At 45.2% G+C, this 12,409-nt stretch overlaps 1 protein-coding gene across 1 annotated transcript in view; it reads right to left on the bottom strand.

The window, feature by feature from the left end:
- The window catches only part of LOC143926496 (sodium/glucose cotransporter 4-like), a 131,370-nt gene extending 124,589 nt beyond the window's left edge, over positions 1 to 6,781 (bottom strand). The window contains exon 1 of the mRNA XM_077450286.1: positions 6,676 to 6,781. The gene's annotated coding sequence lies outside the window, so the exon portion shown is untranslated. The remainder of the gene's footprint in view (positions 1 to 6,675) is intronic.
- Positions 6,782 to 12,409: the final 5,628 nt, after the last annotated feature.

Below are 12,409 nucleotides of genomic sequence, written 5' to 3' on the forward strand. Positions count from 1 at the left end.
TTGACTGTAGGCAAGACACACTTGTATTTGTACTCCTCACCTGGATGCCACCACACACGATTGACACCATATGAACCAAATAAGTTTATCTTGGTCTCAACAGACCACAAGACATGGCTCCACTAATCCATGTCCTTAGACTGCTTGTCTTCAGAAAACTGTTTGTAGGCTTTCTTGTGCATCATCTTTAGAAGAGGCTTCCTTCTGGGATGACAGCCATGCAATCCAGTTTGATGCAGTGTGCTCTTCAACCTCTGCAGCAATGTTGGCAGCACTCATACGCCCATTTCCCAAAGACAATCTTTGGATATGACGCTGAGCACGTGCACTCAACTTCTTTGGGCAACCATGGTGAGGCCTGTTCTAAATGGAACCTATCCTATTAAACCGTTGTATGGTCTTGGCCACCGTGCTGCAGCTCAGTTTCAGGGACTAGGCAATATCTTTATAGTCTAGGCCATCTTTATGTAGAGCAACAATTCTTTTTTTTCAGATCCTCAGAGAGTTCTTTGCCCTGAGGTGCCATGTTGAACTTCCAGTGACAACTATGAGAGAGTGAAAGTGATAAAACCAATTTTAACACACCTGTTCCCCATTTACACCTTAGACCTTGTAAAACAAACAAGTCACTTGATACCTGGAGGAAAAATGGCTAATTGGGCCCAAGTTGGACATTTTCACTTAGGGTTGTATTCACTTTTGTTGCCAGCGGTTTAGATAATAATGGCTGTGTTTTGAGTGGACAGCAAATTTATACTGTTATACAAGCTGCACACTCACTACTTACATTGTAGCAAAGTGTAATTTCTTCAGTGTTGTCACATGAAAATATATAAAATATTTACATATTAAATGTGAGGGGTGTACTCACTTTTGTGAGATACTGTACATGTAGAGGTACCCCCGTAGGGGCTGCTAAGTGATGTGGCCCACCTGTCACCTTGCCCAGCATGGTGTTCACTCCTCAATCACTCTCAGACAGAAAAACAGTCATGTGCTTGTTTTTGTTATTTTTATTAGGGAATTAAACTTGGATAGGGTAAGGAAAATATGGGATGCCCAGTAGAATAATAGGGAAATTGCTAGGGACAACTATGTATACTCTTTGAACACTTCTTTATACTCCTTCAGCACAACTCTTGCTTCCAGGAGCAGCTAGCACATGATTAGGGGTGACACTGGCTCAGCAAGGTTTAGGTAACTTGCCCTTTGCAGGCAGAGACTATGGCGGCCCCTATGGTGTAGCAGAAAACAGAAAGTCTTTTGTGCTAGCTGTCCTAAAGGTGGACTACTGCTCTCAGTCAGTCCTCCTCAGGCCCTGCCACCCATCCTGACTGCGCCTGCCCGACTTCTCTGTCCATGATATTGCAATCCTCCCTACTGGCTCCACACACAGCTCTAACTGTTTCCTCTCAGTCTTCTCTGGCATGCCTCTCCAGTCTTTCTGATGGCACATGTCACTCACCAGCCCCCCTGGCTGCAGCCGGTGGTTCTCTCCTGAAGACTTGCCTGGTAGTACTCCTGCTGTCCTCTCTTGCTCCTCCTTTGCCTCCTGTTCAGAGCCTCCTCGATTTCCTGGAGGGCTCTATCCTGCACCCAAGCCCCAGGCCCAAGGTCACCCCCCCCCCCCCCAGACTGGGGAGCACCATTAAAGGCCCCGACAGCCTAGTACTCCAACCTCAGTTCTTCCACCCAACAACTCATCCCCAGCTGAGCTGACTCTGGGTATTTCAAGGAGGCCTGCCCCCTGCAAATCCTAGTTGGGGATTGGTCAGGGCTCCCTGAGACACACCAGACAGCTCCACCTCTCTTCCCCTCCTCTTCTTCTAGGATCCTCTAGAAGAAAAAGGGAAGGTAACAGTAAGGTGATGCTGTCTGTGAGTCATAGTTGCTACTGTGAGCCACTCCCAGCCCACACAAACCAAAACAAACAGGCCTGCATTAAAAAAAAAATAAAATCCTAACCTCTAGCACATACTTATGTAGAGGGTGCTACGTTTTAATGAATAAATAAAAAAAAAAACATCTACCTACATTTTCTTGTAAAACATGAAAGATGATGTTACGCTGAGTAAATAAATACCCAACATGTCATATGTACCCAGCGCTGTCTCCACATCAACAATGTTTTACAAAAATCACAATGAATTAACACAAATGGGGGCCAGCACAGAGAGTGATTAGGAGAAGAGGAGAGTGCTGTAACTTGCAAGGAGAGGGGGCTGTCGAGGTAAACCCGATTGCTGACTGTCAGAGTTTTTTTGTGCTGTGATGCTGCCATACACCGGGGATAGTGGAATCGAGATGAGATCATAATCTATCTTGGCTAAATTATACTGAGGCTATTATTTAACCTACATCTGGTAAGCGCATCAAGATTTTGGTGACGGGCACTCGTTGACAGTTGTGTTTGGATTCACCGCGGTGATTTGATAAGCACGGATAACCTGGACTTTATTTTCCAGTCCCAGCTCTCTACAAACTGCTATATATTATTTTTACATCTTTCACTATTTCTTGCAGCTATATTTGTGCAATGCTAATGTAAAATATATATTTTTTTAGGTAACATATATTTTTTAGTTAATACAGATTAATCTTCTGTGTGGGTTATCAATTCCCTATTTATATCTCTCTGTGTAGTTTTGTAATACGAATAAGACCATTGGCGCAGCTTTCCAAATTTTCTCATATTCATTCTAGTGTATCCCACTTAGAGCTGCAGCCTTTATTTTTCTTATATATATTTTTTTATATTTTAATCTTTTTTGTATTCCATTTTAATTATCTGCACCTTTTTCCTGAGCGCAGTTTATTTTGACTTTTTACAAATATAAGTGCACATTAATCTTCAGTGTCAAAACTAAAATAATTTTTCTTTATATATTATTGTGCACATGCTTATTCATATGCCGCGTCGTGCCGTGCCATCACTCACCAGATATTGGTGGATATTACGCCTGAAAAGGAGCTATTGTTGATCAGATGGTGTTTTCAATAGATGGTCCACTTATCCTTGTAGTTCTCCAGCAGGTAGGAATAGATCCTCATGTATGTTATACTAAATATAACCAGGAAATATCTATAGTGTAATACTGTTTATTAGGTTAAAATAGTTTTATCAGCCAATTTAAAACTTACACAACACTCCTCTTGTATCTGAGCATATACTAACGCCATCCTAGAATTCAAAGAGCCGCAGTTTGTGTTCCAAGTGGCAGATATGACGTCACCAGAAGTATCCACCCACCTAATGCATTTCGCTTCTCCCCTGTAGTGTCATCAGGGGTTGTGGATCCTGGGATACGGTTCATTTCTTATACTCTTAACTCCTCCTACTACACCCATACTAGTTACTCCCCTCCTCCTACTATACCCTCTATATATTGGGGCTGTACTTATCCCGTGATCGTGACTACAATAGCCAAATTTCATTTAATATTGCTGTTTCTGGTTGCTGCGTTCTCTAAATGCTTCCTATTATATGTGTTTACTTATTTCTCAATTACAAAACGGCATCTGATATCACCACATTTTACCATCTGTTTTACACCATTCTATGCAACATTAACATTGTCTACATTTTACTGTTTATTCTGATAACAATTTTTGAAAACAAATTATTAACTAGGCGTGGCATAGCAGGGAAAGAAAAATGTGGCACGTGAAGTGTGGTTTAAATTGGCGTGGTTTACACAAAATACTGGGTGTGGCTTAAAGGGGGTGTGGCTCAAAGGGTGTGGTTAGAGTCTGAGATGAACAAGGGATGGAGGGAGAAAGAAAGAGATAGGGAGGGAAGGAGAGAGAAGGAAGGAAAGAAAGAGGGATGGAGGGACAGCAGGCCCAGATCCTACACCACAATAGAAATATGTGTATTCCAGAAAGTTTATCAGCAGATAAAGGTACTCCAAACACCTGGTGTTAGCGCTTCAATCATCACAGCACCATGGTTGGTATGGTGTCAGGATGATTGAAGTGCATTATTTATATTATTACATTGTAATATAAAATGAAATAGTTCAACTCACCATAATGCAGAATCAGTGGGAGCCCTGAGCATGCCACCTGCCACCAGATGCCATCAGGTGTCCCCAGCAGAATCCCTCCTTACACCAGGCATTCCCAGTAGAGTCCCTCCTTACATCAGATGCCCCAGTAGAGTCCCTCCTTACATTCGGTTCCCCAGTAGAGTCCTTCCTTACACCAGGTGAACCCAGTAGAGTCCCTCCTTACATCAGGTGCCCCAGTAGAGTCCCTCTCTACATCAGGTGTCCCCAGCGGAGTCCCTCCTTACCTCAGGTGCCCCAGTAAAGTCCCTCCTTATATCAGGTACCCCCAGCAGAGATTCGCTTACATCAGGTGCCCCCAGTAGAGTCCCCCCTTACATCAGGTGCCCCAGTAGAGTCCCTCCTTACATCAGGTGCCCCCAGCAGAGTTTCCCCCTTATATCAGGTGCCCCCGGCGGAGTCCCTCCTTACATCAGGTGCTCCAGGCGGAGTCCCTCCTTACATCAGGTGCCCCGGTATCCCTCCTTATATCAGGTACCCCCAGCAGAGACTCTCTTACATCAGGTGCCCCCAATAGAGTCCCCCCTTACATCAGGTGCCCCCAGCAGAATTTCCCCCTTACATCAGGTGCCCCCAGCAGAGTTTCCCCCTTACATCAGGTGCCCCCAGCAGTGTCCCTCCTTACATCAGGTGCCCCCGGCGGAGTCCCTCCTTACACCAGGTGAACCCAGTAGAGTCCCTCCTTACATCAGGTGCCCCCAGCAGAGTTTCTCCTTACATCCGGTGCCCCCAGTAGAGTCCTTCCTACATGATTTTGCTGCCATTATAGAAGACCAGCTCTCGTGGAGGCTGAGACCGACTTGCCGATGGGAACAGGAGGCAGAGCACAGGTGGATGCCAATACAAATGGAGCACCTGCCAACCCCAGCCTTTCCCACAACAGGTCACAGACCGGCAGCAGGCCACGCGGTGGTGGGTTGGCGGAGGCTCCATTTCTATTGACAGAGACCTGGGCTCCGCCTCTTGTTTCTTACCCTCGGCTCCATGATTTTTCATGAAAATTGGGACTGTTGGCATGTATGCATGAGACGTTCAGGGACTGCTGGCATTGTACATTAGACGGTCAGAGACTGCTGGCATTACACATGAGAGGGTCAGAGACTGCTGGAATTGTACATGAGAGGGTAAGAGACTAATGGCATTGTACATGAGAGGGTCAGCGACTGATGGTATTTTAAATGAGATGGTCAGAGACTGCTGGCATTACACATGAGAGGGTCAGAGACCAATGGTATTGCACATGAGATGGTCAGAGACTGCTGGCATTACACATGAATGGGTCAGAGACCAATGGTATTGCACGTGAGAGGGTCAGAGACTGCTGGCATTACAGATAGGAGGGTCAGAGGCTACTGGCATTGTACATGAGAGGGTCAGAGACTGCTGGCATTGTACATGAAAGGATCAGAGACTGCTGGCATTGTACATGAGAGGGTCAGAGACAGTGGCGGCTGGTGCTCCAAATTTTTGAGGGGGTGCAAACAAACTGAAAAATACTGAACCCCCCCCCCCCATTAATTGCAGCCTCACTGTGCCCATCAATTACAGCCTCACTGTGCCCATCAAATGCAGCCACTGTGCCCATCAATTGCAGCCATTGTGCCCATCAATTGCAGCCATTGTGCCCATCAAACGCAGTCACTGTGCCCATCAAACGCAGCCACTGTGCCCATCATATTCAGCCACTGTGCCCATCATATGCAGCCACTTGTGCTCGTCAAATGCAGCCACTTGTGCCCATCATATGCAGTCATTGTTCCCATGAAATGCAGCCACTTGTGCCTATCATTTGCAGCCAGTGTGCCCATCATATTCAGCTACATGTGCCCATCAAATGCAGCCACTTGTACCCATCATATGCAGCCACTTGTGCCCATCAATTGCTGCCACTGTGCCCATCAATTGCTTCCACTGTGCAACATCAAACGCAGCCACTATGCCATATCAAATGCAGCCAGTGTTCCCCCCGCCACCCCGCTGTCTGCACTTACCTGTCTTGGTGGGACAGCGCCCCGATGACTTCTCCCGTCCTCTCTTCCCATCCTCTGCTATGATTGGATGCCTGGCGTCCAATTACAGTGCCTGTTGTTTCAGCCAATCAGGAGACGGGTTACAGATCTGAGCAGCTGATTGGCGGAGAGGCAGTTTAGTATTAGCAAAGCGAATATTCATTCCCTTTTCTAACACAGCTGAGTGACCTCACCTTTTTTGATGCCTATTAGAGCCTATGGTTCTAATCAGGTGCTTCAAAACCACTGCCTGCCACTATAATTCAGGTGCCCTATGCCCCGAAAAGAGGCTGGGCATCTGAATAGGGGGTGGCAGCGGCGGCCATAGATAGATTCATGCAATGTATGAATCTATCTATTGGTGCTAGAGGGGGTGGCAGGAGAGAGGGGGGTGGCAACCATGCACCCTTATGGATGCACTGTCACTGGTCAGAGACTGCTGGCATTGTACATGAGAGGGCCAGAGACTGCTGGCATTACACATGAGAGGGTAAGGGACTGCTGGCATTACACATAAGAGGGTCAGGGACTAATGGTATTGCACGTGAGAGTGTCACAGACTGCTGGCACTGCACGTGAGAGGATCAAGAACCACATACCTTAATTTGGGCAAACAGAAGCTCACAGGATGCACCGATACAGCAACAAAGTAGTTCTCTATGTGGCTCCCAAAGGCCCTGTAAAATCTTTTGCTTCATATGAGCCTGAGACCTGAGGGTAAGCAAAGATCAAATTACAGAAATTAGCCATCCACAGGAGATAGATACACCGCTGTGAGAGGGCACAGACTGTGAAAGGATCTAGAGCCACATACTTTAATCACTTAAAGATCAAACCTATTTCTGACACTTGTTTACAAGTTAAGTTAAAATCTTTTTTTTTTTTTTGCTAGAAAATTACTTCGATTCCCCAAACATTATATATATATATATATATATATATATATATATATATATATATATATATATTTTTTTTTTTTTTTTTTTTTTAGCAGACACCATAGAGAATAGAATGGAAATACTTTGTCACAAACAAAATTTTTGGGGAAAAAAAATACACTTTTCTGAATTAAAAAAATAAGAAAAAAAAGACGTTAGCCCAACTTTTTTCTCACATGTGTGGTTTGAACACTGTTTACTAATATTGGTGCGACTTGCGCATGTGTTCTCTTCTGTGCGTGAGCACTGAGAGATGGGACACTGTAATTTTTTTTCCTTATTTAATTTACTTTTTATTTTTACACTGTCCCTGTAAAAAAATAAAAATACATTTTGGATCACTTTTAATCCTATTAAAAGGAATATAAACATCCCTTGTAATAGAAACAAAAAGTGTAGCCAAGTCCCGGTCCCCTTGAGGCCTAATAGTGACCTCCAGAGTTAAAGCAGGACTGTACTGGGGAAAAAAATATTAAAAGCCAGCAGCTATAAATACTACAGCTGCTGACTTTTAATAAATGGACACTCACCTGTCCCGGGGTCCAGCGATGCCGGCAGCCGAGGCCGATCGATCGTTCGGCTCTCGGCTGCTGCCGCCACCATTCTAGGTGAGGGAATCAGGAAGTGAAGCAAATCAACTTCACTTCCCGGTTCCCTACTGCGCATGAGTTGTCCACGCTGTCACTGGGACCCGTGTGTGTCCCAGCAGACAGCGCGGCAGGACAGGAAATTACATAGACTCCCACGGTAGTCTATGCCCAGAAGTGGGTGTAAATACCTGTCTTTGACTGGTATCTCACCCCCCCTCCCCACTGAAAGGTGCCAATTGTGACACCGGAGGGGGGGGGGGTTCCGATCAGCGGAAGTTCCACTTTAGGGTGGAACCCCGCTTTAAGGACAGCTGACATCCTTCTGTGTAGAGTGGGTTACAAGGCATAGTGGGAGATTGATGGGTAGAGTGATCGGCGCCAGACACTTCTTGAATACAAAGTGATTTATTGTCTCTTAAACAGAACTGTGGGAGAGAGGGTTAAAGCCAGGACACCCTTTAGTAGATGCAATGGTAATTGGCAAACTCTGAGACTTCTATAGGCAGACAGCCATGCAGGGAAAGGCATCCAGTTAGACTCCACGTCTGCATGAGTAGGACCACTGTCTCCTATGGAAACAATCTTTGAACAGTTTCTAACAACAGTTACAATGAACGCCTCCACTTTTTCTACAATCTCCTATTGTAGAACTTCACTCAGCTGAGCTCCCAGATCTAACAGATCCACTAGCCACCAGATCTCTTCAGTTCTTCCAATCTCCTCGCTCAGTATCTTCTTCAAGCATCACCCCCGCATCCTTGCTGGGTCCCTAGCTTGGCACACAATAATGCTCTGCAAGCGTCACCTCCACTGGCTGGATCCCTGGCTTGGCACCTGCTGAAGTCCCAATACTTCACCGTCCTCGACTGGTGAGAATACTGCTCAGGTACTTGCTTCATCTACTTTACTGTCCCCAGCTGGTGAGGCACTCACAGATACTCCTCCAGCGTCACCCCACTGGCCTACTCGGTCCCTGGCTTGGCACTCAATAATGCTACACAAGCATCACCTCCAATGGCTGGGTCCCTGGCTTGGCACCTGCTGAAGTTTTCCCAATTCTTCACCGTCCCTGACTTGTGAGAATACTGCTCAGGTACTTGCTTCAGCTACTCACAGTGGTCTCCCGTAGCAAGGTGGATGGTCCCTTAGTGGTCACAGCTTCCCCTCTACCTGCGACCACAGCTGGTTCTCCGACAGACAGAACCGTTGCTTCTGGTTGGACTGCAAGCTGCAGTCCCAACCCTATGCTGCTCTCTTGCTTCTGGATATGTCCTCAGACAGCCTAGCAGCAAAGTGTCCCCTGGATAGGCCCAAGGCTTATGGCCTAGCAGCCCGGGGCATTAATACTCATGTCCACCTAGACAGCGGTCCAGGTGGCACAGAACCCCAGTCACCTAACTCCTTTTTTTTTTTATTAAATCTTTTTATTTTATAAACATATAAAATGTACATACCGTTAAGAATAAAGAAACTACCAAGAGATAATCTTACACAATTCCATCAGTGTCATGATTAGTAGCTCCCTACATACATTATTCTTTCTATAACCCTTTAAACCCCTTTCATCCCCCCATCCCCCCCCCCATTCCCTCCTAGTGCCATATCTTTCAACCACCTTTTTACTGTGCCTTATTTTTTGTGAAATTAGTAAACAATAAATATATTACCATTATCCTACTTTCCCACACCTAGATTACTTTGTCACTCTTCTAATCTATTCTCCCTTCCTTATATCATCCCCTCAGTGTTTAATTCTCTCTTACCATGTGCCCATTGATACCCTTTATGGTGGACAACCCATTTTATCCAACCATGGTGTCCACAACTTTAAAAAAACACCAAAGTTCCTTCTTCTAGTGTATACCACTTTTTCCCTCTATACAGTATCATTCATCACCTTTATCCATTCTTCACACGTGGGGGATCTTACCGATTGCCAGTTCTGGGCTATTAACTTTCGTGCCTGAAATAGGCCCCTTATCACTGCTATTTTAACTTTTTCCGATATCTTCCTGTCTTCTATTTTTCCCAGTAAGCATATCTCCTCCCACGGTTTAAGCATGGTCCCAAAAGTATTGTTAATAGCTTCCACTATTCCTGTCCAGTACCTAAATAATTTTGGGCACTTCCACATCATATGTATCAAATCCCCAGTTTCTTGACACCTTGGACATTTAGCGTCCACTCTATAACCAAATCCAAAAAGTTTTTTCGGGTTATAATAAGCCCTATGTAAAAAAAATAGCTGGGACATTTTTTGTGCAGGGGACGCTGAAACCAGGGCACTACCTTCTAATATCTTTCTCCATGGTGCTTCTGTTATCTTTACTCCAAGATCCTCTTCCCACCTTTTTTTATTTCTAACCAATCCATCCCTAGTAATAAATTTACTGCAGAGCTGTGCATATATCTCAGATATCAATCCCTTAGATGACTCCCTATTCTCCACTTTTTGAATAAGAGGGGTTTTACACCAAACTACCATTTGATTTCTAAAATGTGTTTGTAGGGCATATCTTATCTGAAGGTATCGGAAAAATGAGTGGTTAGGAACACCATACTCCCTCCTCAACTCCTCAAAAGACTTCAACCTGCTTCCCTCATATAGTTGAGCCAATCTTACCACACCGCACTTTTCCCATACACCTACTTTACCTATAGGTGTCAGGTCTGGAAAGTGCTTATTATCCCAAAGTGGGGTATATTCTGTTGGTCCTACGTATCCCATTCCTTTTTTTACTGCCTGCCAGACCTTTGTAATTAATCTTAGTGTAGGGCATTCAGAAAGGAATGAGTCAGCTTCCAGAGCTTCCACCAGTTTAACATGCTTAGCTCCCTGCAACAGAATCGGCTCCTTTTTATTCCTATCCTCCACCCTGTCCCAGCCCCTCAAATGCTGTAGCTGAGCGGCCAGAAAATAGCAGTGGGGGTGTGGGACTGCTGCTCCCCCCTCTTTTATTGGTAACTGCAGTGTCTGTTGGCCTATACAAGGTTGTCTCTTCTTCCATATTAGTTCCCTAAATAAAGTTTCAATCTTTTCGAACCATTCCATTCTTATCCAAACTGGGGCGTTGTGTAAATAATACAACAACTGGGGCATCCAGACCATTTTAATTAAATTAATTCTGCCAGCTACTGACAAAGGTAGATGTTTCCAAATGTCCCGCTTCTGATTAAATCTAAACAGGAGGGGAGCAAGATTATCTTTTATATATTGGTTTGGGTCCCTTGTTAGCCATATTCCCAAGGCCGCGTACACACGGGCGGATTGTCTGCCCAACTTAGTCCGCTGAACCGTGTTTCAGCGGACAATCCGCTCGTGTGTGGGTTTCAGCGGACTTTTTCAGCGGACAGTCTGACGGACTAAGTCTTTCGGAATTTCCGTAATTTTGTCCGTCCAAACTTGGTTTTGTCCGTCCAAACTTGGTTTCAGCGGACAGTCCGCTCGTGTGTAGGCAAGTTGGACGGACTAAGTATGGCGCATGCTCAGAAAGGATTTACACGGCCGAAGGTTGCATTGCAGTGTATTGGACGTCGTATTTCTAGTCCCGTCGTACGTGCTGTATACGTCATCGCGCAAGCTTTCAGCGGACTGTCTGTTCATCGTGTGTGGTCAAGTCTGTTCATTCAAAAGTTGAACTGACTGTCTGTCGGATTGTCTGACGAACTTAGTTGGGCAGACAATCCGCCCGTGTGTACGCGGCCTAAGTATTTCATTCTGTCTACCACCCGCAGTTGAGCAACTGCATGCGGCAGAGAGCTTATTGGGTCTACCGGCAGCAATGCAGACTTCTCCGAATTAATTACCAACCCTGATATCCATCCAAAGTTTTCCACTATATTCATGGCCGTCACTAAGGATACATCTATATCCCCAAGAAAAAACAGGATATTATCTGCGTATAATGCAATCCTGTCTTCACCCGCTTTTCTTTTAAATCCCTGTATCACCCCTGCTGCTCTAATGGCAATTGCCAATGGTTCAATTGCCAAAGCGAACAACAGGGGCGACAGGGGACATCCCTGTCGTGTATCCCTCTCAAGTTCTATCGGATCAGAGTACATGTTGTTAATTTTTATTTTTGCTCTAGGGGTCTTATAAAGTGCTTTTACCCAACCTATAAAGGTGGGTCCGAACCCAAACATCTCCAGAGCCCGCCATTGATACCCCCACTCCAAGCTATCAAAAGCTTTAGCGGCATTTAGAGATACTATGGCCCGCAACCCCATGTTTAGCGTCGGAATCTGTAAGTTTAAATACACCCTCCTGATGTTAACACTGGTGGCCCTATTCGCTATAAACACAGATTGATCTGGGTGTATAAGTTTTTTTATATGCCTATTCACCCTTGCTGCCAATACTTTTTCAAGTATTTTCACATCAGAGCACAACAATGATATTGGCCTATACGATGCAGTGTCCTTAGGGTCTTTTTTTGGCAGCACTATTATGGTGGCATCTGACATTGAAATAGGCAGCCCCCTCCTGATGCCACATCCTCCAGTACCTTCAATAGTTCTGGGATAAGCACCTCCCCATACCGTCTATAAATTTCTACTGGAAGACCAACTGGTCCTGGAGACTTCTGATTGGCCATCCCGGCCACAGCGCACTGTACATCCTCCAGGGTTATGGGGCTCTCTAGTTCTTCTTTCGCTTGTTTTGACAGTGTTGGCATTTCTATCCCTTCAAAAAAATCGATCCCATTCCCCCCTCTCCTCTTTCTGTCTAGATTTATATAGCTTTGAATAATACTGCCTAAATGAGTCCAGAATTTCAGAGGTCCAAGAGGAGATCTCCCCCC

This window comes from Lithobates pipiens, unplaced genomic scaffold (genome assembly GCF_037356315.1).
Source record: "Lithobates pipiens isolate NorthernLeopardFrog02 unplaced genomic scaffold, aLitPip1_a1.2 Scaffold_23, whole genome shotgun sequence".
Classification (NCBI taxonomy): Eukaryota; Metazoa; Chordata; class Amphibia; order Anura; family Ranidae; genus Lithobates; species Lithobates pipiens.